Source organism: Aegilops tauschii, chromosome 2, assembly GCF_002575655.3.
Source record: "Aegilops tauschii subsp. strangulata cultivar AL8/78 chromosome 2, Aet v6.0, whole genome shotgun sequence".
NCBI classification, from domain to species: Eukaryota; Viridiplantae; Streptophyta; class Magnoliopsida; order Poales; family Poaceae; genus Aegilops; species Aegilops tauschii.
Genome location: NC_053036.3, coordinates 401,131,290 through 401,142,710, shown reverse-complemented (window position 1 = coordinate 401,142,710; position 11,421 = coordinate 401,131,290).

Sequence of the window (11,421 nt, the reverse complement as noted above, 5' to 3'; positions counted from 1 at the left end):
TTACTATGAACTCTAGGGTTGTTTGTGACACTTATAGGAATAGCCCAATGGATTGATCGGAAAGAATAACTTTGAGGTGGTTTCATACCCTACCATAATCTCTTCGTTTGTTCTCCGCTATTAGTGACTATGGAGTGACTCTTTGTTGCATGTTGAGGGATAGTTATATGATCCAATTATGTTATTATTGTTGAGAGAACTTGCACTAGTTAAAGTATGAACCCTAGGCCTTGTTTCCTAGCATTGCAATACCGTTTACGCTCACTTTTTTCATTAGGTACCTTGGTGTTTTTATATTTTCAGATTACAAAAACCTATATCTACCATCCATATTGCACTTGTATCACCATCTCTTCGCCGAACTAGTGCACCTATACAATTTACCATTGTATTGGGTGTGTTGGGGACACAAGATACTCTTTGCTATTTGGTTGCAGTGTTGTTTGAGAGAGACCATCTTCATCCTACGCCTCCCACGGATTGATAAACCTTAGGTCATCCACTTGAGGGAAATTTGCTACTGTCCTACAAACCTCTGCACTTGGAGGCCCAACAACGTCTACAAGAAGAAGGTTGCATAGTAGACATCACACTACACTACGCCGAGGACTGCGCCGCTGCCTGATACGTCTTCATCGTATCTATAATTTTTGATTGTTTCATGCCAATATTATATAACTTTCACATATTTTTGGCACCTTTTTATTTGATTTATTGGACTAACCTATTAATCCAGTGGCCAGTGCCAGTTCCTGTTTTTTGCATGTTTTGTGTATCGCAGAAAATCCATACCAAACGAAGTCCAAATGCAATAAAATTTTACGGAGAATTATTTTGTAATATATGTGATTTTAGGGAGTTGGAATCACCACAAACGGAGGCCCACAAAGCCCACAAGACACCAGGGCGTGCCACAGGCGCATGGTGGTGGGTCGTGCCCTCCTCGAACGTCAGTTGGAGCTCTACTTCGGGCACAAGGATGCTTGTATCTGGAAAAAATCGTGTGAAAATCTCAGCGCAATCGGAGTTACGGATCTCCCAGAATATAAGAAACGGTTTGTGGCCAGATCTAGGGAACGCGAAACAGAAGAGAACAGAGAGGGGGATCCAATCTCGGAGGGGCTCCCGCCCCTCCGCCGCAATGGAGGCCATGGACTAGAGGGGGAACTCTCCTCCCATCTAGGGGGGAGGCCAAGGAAGAAGAAGAAGGAGGGGGCTCTCTCCCCCTATCTCCCAGTGGCGCCGGAGTGCCGCCAGGGCTAGGATCGTGACGGCGATCTGCATCAACAATCTCACTACCGTCAACACCAACTCTCTCCCACTATATGCAGCAGTGTAACACTCCTTCTCCCCGCTGTAATCTCTACTTAAACATGGTGCTCAACTCCATATATTTTTTCCCAATGATATTTGGCTATCCTATGATGTTTGAGTAGATCCGTTTTGTCCTATGGGTTAATCGTGATCTTGGTTTGTATGATTGTATATTTTATTTATGGTGCTGTCCTACAGTGCCCTCCGTCTCGCGCAAACGTGAGGGCCCCCCGCTATAGGGTGTTGCAATACATTCATGATTTGCTTATGGTGGGTTGCGAGAGTGACAAAAGCTTAAACCCGAGTAGGTGGGTTGTTGCGTATGGGATAAACAGGACTTGATACTTAATGCTATGGTTGGGTTTCACGACCTTAATGATCTTTAGTAGTTACAGATGCTTGCTAGGGGTCCAATCATAAGTGCATATGATCCAAGTAGAGAAAGTATGTTAGCTCATGCCTCTCCCACATATATAATTGCAAGAATGATTACCGGTACTTGCTATCGATTTCCTAGGGACAAATTACTTTCTTGTTGACAAAAGCTATCCACTTTTATTACACTACAAAAAGAAGACACATCCGTGACATTTTGGGCTGAACGAAATTTTTTTCTGTCATACTTATGACAATTCAATGACGATAATTGTGACAAAACCTGGTATCAACATAGATGTGGTGGGGTCCTACTTCTATGACAAAAAATCATGACAGAAAATGGGCTTTTCGTCCTGGGCGGGCTGGAGATGCAGCCGCATGACATTCTTTGGGCCGTCCATGACAGAAAAAACTGTGGTAGAAGCGAGGGCGAGGAAAATATCGGGGTGTTCCCGGTTACGATGGGTGGTCGGGGCCGAGTGATGCGCGTTTCTCTCGTACACGCACGCGCGTGGGTGCGAGGTGTTGGGCTCTAACTGAACCCGAGTGATTGCACTGCAGGCTACGCGTTACTGAACCCGAGCGATCGATCGATGGCTGTTAACTAAACCTGATCGAGCGATTCCTTCGCTACTGCTGCTAACTGAAGCCAATCGATGCTGCCTCTGGATGAACAGTGAGCATTGCTGGGGGGTTTGGATGAAGAGTTCCCGTTGGGGGTGGATGAACAGGACCCTGTGGTGTTGCCTCTGGATGAACAGCGAGCGTTGCTAGGGGCTTTGGATGAATAGTTCCCGGTGGGGGTGGATGAATAGGACCCCGTGGTGTTGCCTCTAGATGAACAGGACCCCGATCGATCGAGCCGGTTGGGGCTGGATGAACACGACCCCGTGGGGGCTGGATGAACAGGACCACCCCGTGGAGGGCCGGATAAACAGTAGACAGTGGAGGGCTGGATGAACAGTAGCCCGTGGAGGGGTGGTTGAACAGGAGCCCGTGGAGAGGGCTGGTTGAACAGTAGCCGGTGGAGTAGTGTGCGGTGGAGGCTGGATGAACAGGAGCCCGTGAGAACAGTCGCAGGTGGAGGCTGGAGGAGTTCGACGGTGGATGAATAGTAGCCCGTGGAGGCTGGAGGGGGTCGACGGTGGAGATGAACAGTATCCCGTGGAGTCCCGTTTTGCGGTACGCCACACCCGTCCCGATGAACAGGACCCCTGTTTTGACCGTAGCGCTCCAACACAAGTCCGTTTCCTCCGTTTTGTGGTACGCCACACCCCTCCCAATCAACAGGACCCCTGTTTCAACGGTATGAGGTCCGTTTCCTCCGTTTTGCGGTACGCCAGACCCCTGCCGATAAACAGGATCCCGTTTCGAACGTGGCTGGTCGAACACAAGGCTGTTTCCTCCATTCCGCGGGACGCCGGGCCTCGTTTCCACGGGCTGTTCCGTCCAAGTCCTCCCGATGAACACGACAACGCATTCCGTTCTGACCCAGCCGGTTGGCTCCCCATGAACACGACGACGACGTTGTTTCTCCGTTCCGACCTAGCCATGTACACGAGCCATGGTCGTACGTACGCGCGAGTAGGCGTCCGAGACCCCTCCCGTATGTACGTACGTGGCCGTATTTACTTTCTTGTACCCTGGCCGCTGTACGTACATGTACATGCTACGTGCGCGCCTCTACATCGACCAGTATGTAGGTACACGTTCGCGACCAGAATGACAACGCTACGTATGCTTCGACCAGGTGGGTCCCGACTGTCAGGCACTTCCTTGCCTGCAAAGATGTAGCTGGTGGGTCCCAGCAGTCAGGGGGGCGAATCATTTTTTTTCCCGGACGCACTTCCTTGCATGCGAAGATGTAGCTGGTGGGTCCCAGCAGTCAAGCGGAAACGTTTTTTTTGCGAAATAGGGTGGCCCGTCCGGTGGGTCCCCGCTGTCAGGTGGAGGAATAATATTTTGCGCGTAATAAGGAGGCACTTCCTTGCTGCGGCCGTGGACCCAACTGTCAGCCTCTCCACGTACAGTCCACGTCCAATGGAAGCCGTTCCTTGACCATGTTGACCACGCCGCGCCGAGAGCACCAGGGCGGTGGACGACGGCAAGGCCTAGGAAGGGGATGACACAGAGCCGGGGAAGACGCGGCAGTGGATGCCCACGTGTAGAGGAGTATGAGGGTTCACTGGTTCGCTGCGGTGTGAGGCTGCCGTCGCCGCAGAATAACAGGGGGTGTGGGTGAGTACAGGGATGGCCTGGCCAGCGGTGGGAGTAGTAGGGGCGGTGAGGCCTCCGCCGCATCGCAGCCGGCCACGGGAGGCAGGAGCACAAGGCACGACCGGCGCTGGTTTGGGCGGCTGGAGCAAGAAGACCAGAGGTTGAAGAAGCACTACGGCTGTTATATGGATATTGTACGGTCACTAGAGCTAGAATCGTGCGTATTGACTAGGTTGACAAAGCCCTCCGTCCCCGTCAACTTAGTAGGCCCACAAGTCAGCCTGCCACTATACTGGGTCCCGGCTAGCAGGGGGAGTATTCATTTTTTTGTGCGTAATAAGGAGGCACTTCCTTGCGTGCGAAGATATATCATGTGGGTCCAAGCTGTTAGCGGCGGTAACATTTTTTTGTGAAATACACAGGCCCTTTCGGTGGGTCCCAGATGTCAGGTGGAGGAATCATTATTTTGCGCGTAATAAGGAGGCATTTCCTTGCGTGTGGCCATGGACCCAGCTGTCAGCCTCTCCACGTACAGTCCACTTCAGATGCATGTCGGTCGTTGACCACGTTGACCAGGCCGCGCCGAGAGCACCAGGGCGGTGGACGACGGCAAGGCCTAGGAAGGGAACGACATGGAGGCAGGGAAGACTCGGCAGTGGTTTCCCATGTGGAGGGGAGTACGACTGTGCGAGGGTTTACTGGTTCGTCTGCTGTCGCCAGAGAATAACAGCAGGTGCGGGTGAATAGAGGGATGGCTAGGCCAGCGATGGGAGTATGATGGGGCGGTGAGGCCTGCGCGGCAGCACAGCCGGCCGCGGGGAGGAGAGAGTAGGCAGTCCCGCTGGTGCTTGTTTGAGCGGCTGGAGCAGGAAGAGCAGAGATTGAAGAAGCACGACGGCCGTTGGATGGACATCCAACAGTCACTTCTTGTGCGTCAACCTTTTTTTAGGAAACCTTAAATATGTGGAAAACATCATACAGCCCATCTGCCATTATTTCTAATAATTTACAGCCCATTTGCTAATTCTTAAGGTTTTTTTGGAGTCCATATTCTTTTTGTTAGCATTACAGCCCATATTGTGGCCATGGTTAAAAAATTATACGAGATTTTGCATATTTCGGTGCGGTTCGAACTGTTTTTAATCGCGAAATTTCGAGTCACGTTCAAACTGATTTTAAAAACAAATGTATATCAATATAAAATCCAACAAATTGTCCAACCATTAAAATCAATGCAGTTTAAAATCTCGAAATGAAAAAAAGAAATTTGAAACTAATTGCCGGTTTGATGTGTTTTAAAAATGTACAACCCATTCTCATTACTGATAGGCATTTTCTCGGCCAGCCGAATGAAGCTCTCCTCGTCTTGAAAGATTTGCAGCCCAACAGGCCTGACAAAGCGACTTACTTGGCAAATCACAAAAAAACTAGGCTGTGGCCGTGGACCCAGCTGCGGCCGGGGACCCAGCTGTCAGCCTCTCCACGTACAATACTCTTCCGATGGAAGTCGGTCATTGACCACATTGACCATGCCGCGCCGAGAGCACCAAGGCGGTGGACGACGGCGAGGCCTAGGAAGGGGATGACGCGGAGCCGGGGAAGACACGGCAGTGGATGCCCACGCAGAGAGGAGTACGAGGGTTCACTGGTTCGGCTGCGGTGTGAGGCTGCCGTCGCCGCAGAATAACAGGGGGTTTGGGTGAGTAGAGGGATACCCTGGCCAGCGGTGGGAGTAGTAGGGGGTGGTGAGGCCTCCACGGCAACACAGTCGGCCACGGGAGGCAGGAGCACGCGGCACGACCGGCGCTGGTTTGGGCGGTTGGAGCAAGAAGACCAGAGGTTGAAGAAGCACTACTGCCGTTGGATGAACATCGTACGGTAATTGGAGCTAGAATCGTTCATATTGACAAAGTTGACAAAGCCCTCCGTCCCCGTCAACTTGGTAGGCCCACAAGTCAGCCTCCCACTATGCTGGGTTCCAGCTGGCAGGGGGAGTATTCATTTTTTTGTGCATAATAAGGAGGCACTTCCTTGCGTGCGAAGATAGCTGGTGGGTCCGACCTGTCAGCGGGGGGCACGCTTTTTTCGCGAAATACAGAGGCCCTTTCGGTGGGTCCCAGATGTCAGGTGGAGGAATCAAAGACTTGAGAAGGCGTACAGAACAAGCTAGTGTACCAGTAAAGAGACGTTGCTGAGTTTTAGAAAAAAGAGAGACGTGCTCCTGTAGCTGGTTTGAATCCAAATCTAGACTATGACTATATATGGTGCTATGCTAGTCTGTAAGTAATGAAACTGACATATCCAACGTTCGCTTCTCCTCTTCTCTACTCACTCTACCTAGCATCAGAAGCTCTGGCCGCAGCAACCATGTCCGCTGGCTGCTCGTCCACCTGCTCTTCAGTAGGGAACAACCAAATATGCGCCAAGTCGCCACCTGTAGCATCACCTGTGGGTCTATCACACCCCCGCCAGCACGCGCACTGCAGCCGGTTGCTCATCGCAACCCGCTGCCGTTGGTGTGGTGCCACTGCTGCAAATCATAGAGAGTCATCCGTCGCGTCTCAACCACAATCCTCAACCCTGGCCGAGTCTTCTACAAATGCCCGAATCATGGGGTAATAATATGTTTAAGTGTTGTTCTGCTGCTTTCAGTTACTGATTTTTTAATAGTTTGGTTGATGATCTTCCAATTTGATTCGTGCAGAAAAGGGAAGATTCGTGTGGTTTGTATTTCTAGGAAGTTGCTGATGTGGGGGAGTGCAACTATGCTGATTATTTGGTTAGCCGAGGAATCCCAATACCAGCAGGTTGGGGTGTTGGACAAGTAACTGAAGGAACGACAGAAGAGGAAGATGCCGAGTAGAAGGTTAAAGATGCAGTTCCTCTGATCATGTCCAAGCAACAGCTGTTGAACGGCCTTGACAGCAATGAGGAGATGAAAGAGCTTGTGAAGATAATGGGCAAAATCGATGTGCTGTGTAGGATGATTGTCTCTTTATTTGCAGTGTATGTAGCACTCGTGATGTATTCAGTGGCTATGACATGAGCACTTTGCTGAAACTAGTAATGAATGAAACCTATGTAGCAGGCTGGGCGTAGTGTTGTGAACATCTAATGATTTCTATTAACAGAAATCAGGGGGTATCCCCTTTTGCTCATAAATAAATAAATAGCAGAGGCCTTTTGGTAATAAATAAATAAATTAGTAGAGGCCCTATCGGGTCAGAGTTGTTCTCATTCGAAGACGTCGAGCAAATTGCAGTCCAACAGCAAACTATGTCATCAAATTCAAGTTTCACAGCCAAATATGAGTACAACTAAACAACAATGTCATCATGTTTTATTCGTCATACAATCACCAAACACAAATCAGCATATATAACAAGTGATGTTCTCAAAGGAAAATACTAAACAACATGTTCATCAGGTTTCAGTTGTCATTTCACATAGTAGATAAAAAACGTCTTCTGACAGGAAAATACGACAAAAGCAATGAAATCATCATCCGCAGCAGCAGCGTCAACATCTTCGCCATGTGTATCAGTTTGAATCGTAATTCCCCATGGTGTTATCTTCTTCTTCGTCCTCAACGTCCTCGGACGTTGGCTTCTTCTTAATCAACTCTTGTATGTCCACACCACGACAGGCAATCTTTTCGCCGGCATCATTGATGTGATGGTTCTCAAAGATATTAGGAACATCTGTGTTATCTTGTACATCAGAAGTAGTGTAAGCATCATCTTGTTGTGCAACTTCATTAAACGAATTCCTCTGCCCAAACCTTTGCAATACTCTCCAGTCATCGCTACGTGCAAATGTGTCTTCCAAGAAAAATATCTGTGTTGCTTGATTTGCCAAAATAAAAGGCTCGTTGGTCTGGTACGCCGCCTTGACATTGATGGATTTGAAATAATAATCAGCTCTGGGTTTTGCGATCTTGGAAAACAGGTTATACCAACGACAGCACAACAGAACCACACACCGATGATCCTCGAAACTGGAGATATACTGCAACTGAAAAATGTCTGTTATGTTAGCATACATTTCAGTTGTCTCTTTGTCATACGTATCCGTGCTCATGATGGCACTATTTTGTGTCTTCCTTCCTTCGTCTCGTGCAAGGGTGTTGTAGCGCACATCTCCAACAATGCAAGATTCATAATGTCTTACCCGAGTATCAGGACCCATTGCTAGTGAGTAAAGGGCATCATCAACTGCCTGCCCTTCCTCCCACATCTTCTTAACCTATGGTTAGAAAATAGACAAGTTGATCATCTTATGTACTCAATATATTAAAAAACTGACAGTGCAATTCAAAAGCTTACATGGCTCTTGAACCATTTCGCAAATCCTGCCATAACCAGTTTGTCAATGTTTCTTGGATTTTGCGGCAGTAACTCCTTTTTGTAGATGCTGCACAACATAGTGATCGTGTCAAACATCTAAATATATAAGAATGTGTTGCAAGTTTAGTAGATTATGATGTATAAGCTGCAGTACTTAGCACTTACTTGATATAAGGTAGTATCTCAGGACAGTTATTCAACACATACCAAACCATTTTGTCCAAATCTTTAGGTTTGTCCTCTTGTCGACTCTTCCCTGTAACTCGAACAGAATAATGGAAAACATTGAGCCCGGGATTGTCTTCATCCACCTCTTTGCTAAGCTGATCAGCTGTCTCAATGTATTTTGAGCAGAATGTCAACACTTCTGTAGCAATGTAGGCCTCTGCAATGGAACCCTCGGGTCTAGCTCTGTTCCTAGCATAGCCCTTGAAAGTGCCTAGCCGCCTTTCAATAGGGTACATCCATCCATACTGTACTGGACCTCTAAGTAGTGCCTCGTCAGGTAGATGAACAGCCAAATGCACCATCACATCAAAGAAGGCTGGAGGATATATCTTCTCAAGGTCGCATAGGATAGTTGGTATCTTGTCTCTAAGACGCTCCAAAGCATCTATCCTGATATTTCTACTGCAGAGTTCCCTGAAGAATTGTCCCAACTCTGCAACTGCTCTGTATAAGTCAAGGCGGCCCAATCCTCTAAGGATAACATGTGAAACCCTTTGAAGTAGGACGTGGCAGTCACGAGTTTTTAACCCTTGTACCTTGTTTCCATCTGCACCGACTCTCCTTTCAGGGTTGGAAGCAAATCCATGTGGGAATCTCACACGTGAAGGGACCTCGCAGAATTCTTTTCTTTTTACCTTGTCCAAGATGTACACAGCTGGTGCCGTATCCCGTGGTTTACCTTCATCTTGCACCTGCAAATCCTGTCTCATACCCAGGTGTGTCAAATCAGTCCTACATTTTAAGGTATCTTTCGTCTTGCCTTCAATATTAAGAAGTGTGCCGATAATGCTGTCACATATATTTTTCTCGATGTGCATCACATCAAGATTATGCCGCAGATCCAAATCTTTCCAGTACTCCAAGTCCCACAAAGTGGACCTGCGGGTAAACAATAATCTCTCTTCTGCCCTGCCACGCTTCCTTTTCGCGCTACCATTATCAGGATGGTTTCGTGGTGTAATATGCCTGACCTTCTCTAATTCCATTTGCAACTCATCGGCGGTGAGCCTCTCTAGCGCATCACGGTTTTCATGCTTGGTATTTTCTAGGATGCGGCTTGTCCTTGGCAAGGAAACGGCTGTGTCCAATGTAACAGATCTTGCTAAGTATTGCGTATGACAGCGGATTCCTGTCACAGCGAAGACATCAATTGTAACCATCTGTCGTTCTCCCTGGCATAGTGCCCAAAGCCGGATAGTCATGGATGCACCAAATTATAATAGCATGCAGAAAGAAATTAGCTGGTGGGCTGCTATATAGGTCTCGAGTGAGAACACCCCTCCATAGCTGTTGAAGTTCCTCCACAAGAGGCTCCATGAACAAATCAAAATCCTTTCCAGGACTTTTTGGACCTGGGTTGAGCAAGGCCATCATGTAGTTTGATTCTTTGGTGCAGACATTTGGAGGCATGTTGTAAGGGATAACAAGCACTGGCCACATGCTATATGTGGCGCTCTGGTGGCCAAATGGGTTAAATCCATCTGAAGCTAAGCCATGTCTAATGTTTCTCGGGTCAACAGCAAACTTTTCATGTTTCTAATTGAAGCTTTTCCACTCACTACCATGTGATGGATGGCTCATTCCATTCTGATCTCTGTACTCCTGGTTCCTAGAATGCCACAGTACATCCTCTCTTGTTTCAGCATCATGAAACAACCTCTGCAATCTTGGTGTAATTGGAAAATGTCTCAGAACATTATGAGGAATCGTCTTCACAGCATCACCATCTTTCCATCTTGATGATTTGCATTTCGGGCATTCACTTAAGTTGGCATAATCCTTCCGGAACAGAACACAATTATTCTTACAAACATGGATCATATCATATCCAATTCCAACCGCACGAAGGAAATTATTCATTTTACTGTAGGTGTGTGGCACCTCAGACGCATCTGGGAAAGCTTTGCGGAAAGCAGCCAACATCGCATCGAATGATTTGTTGGTCATCCGCTCAGATGTCTTCACCTGAAGAAAGGTGACCATAGCTGAGAATACTGACAGCTTATTTACTGGGGTGACAACCACGTTGCATTGTTCCAACATGCGGGCCCACCGTTTTTCTTCTGTAGGTGAAAGTTCACGGAATGCACGAGCATTTCGTAGCATTGTTTCAATGTTGGTCAAACTCACTGGCTCCGCCACCACCTCCTCCTCCTCCTCTTCCACCTGAGCATCAGGCAGATCAAGATGGTGATCTGCTGCTTCCACGTAGTCAATAACATTCACGTTCACAACTTCACCATGATGAACCCACCTAGTATATGTGACCAACATCCCATATAAGTGTAGATGATTTTGCACAGTTGACTGGGGTCTTGTAACTGAATTCATACAACTGCTACACGGGCAGAGCACATCTGATTTCGGACCATCGTACTCAGCTCTGATAAAGTTCATGAAGTTTTCAACCCCCTCGACATATGCAGCAGAGAATCTTCGAGCAGAAGTTATCCAAGTCCTGTCCACCTGTTAGACATACAAATTAGTTCTTCTACTAGATATTACAGGAAAAACATATATGCTTTTTTATGAAGTACAGAAGAAAATACCTAGGTCAATGTCTCAAGCTATGGCAAGTTATTTGGACGAGCAGATCTAAGTAACGAAATATATGTAAAGCTAATTCAGCAAACATATTTGAGTGCTAAATTATGGCAGGTTGTTTTAGCAGTCAATGAGGCCGAGCACACAGCCATCGAACTATCGAAGGCCATCGCAGCAACAAAGATCGAGTATAAAACGGTGTAGAGCTATTTCACCTGACAGATTGGCTACTAGACCATGGCAATCTACGTCACAATAAAAATATGGCAGGATATTTTAGCAACTAATCGGCCTTGGCATGCCATCTCAGCTAAGCAGATTGAGTGCAGAACAGGGCAAGGAAGCTTCTTAAGCAGAGCATATTGACTGTAAACTACTTCGGCAAACAGTGAGA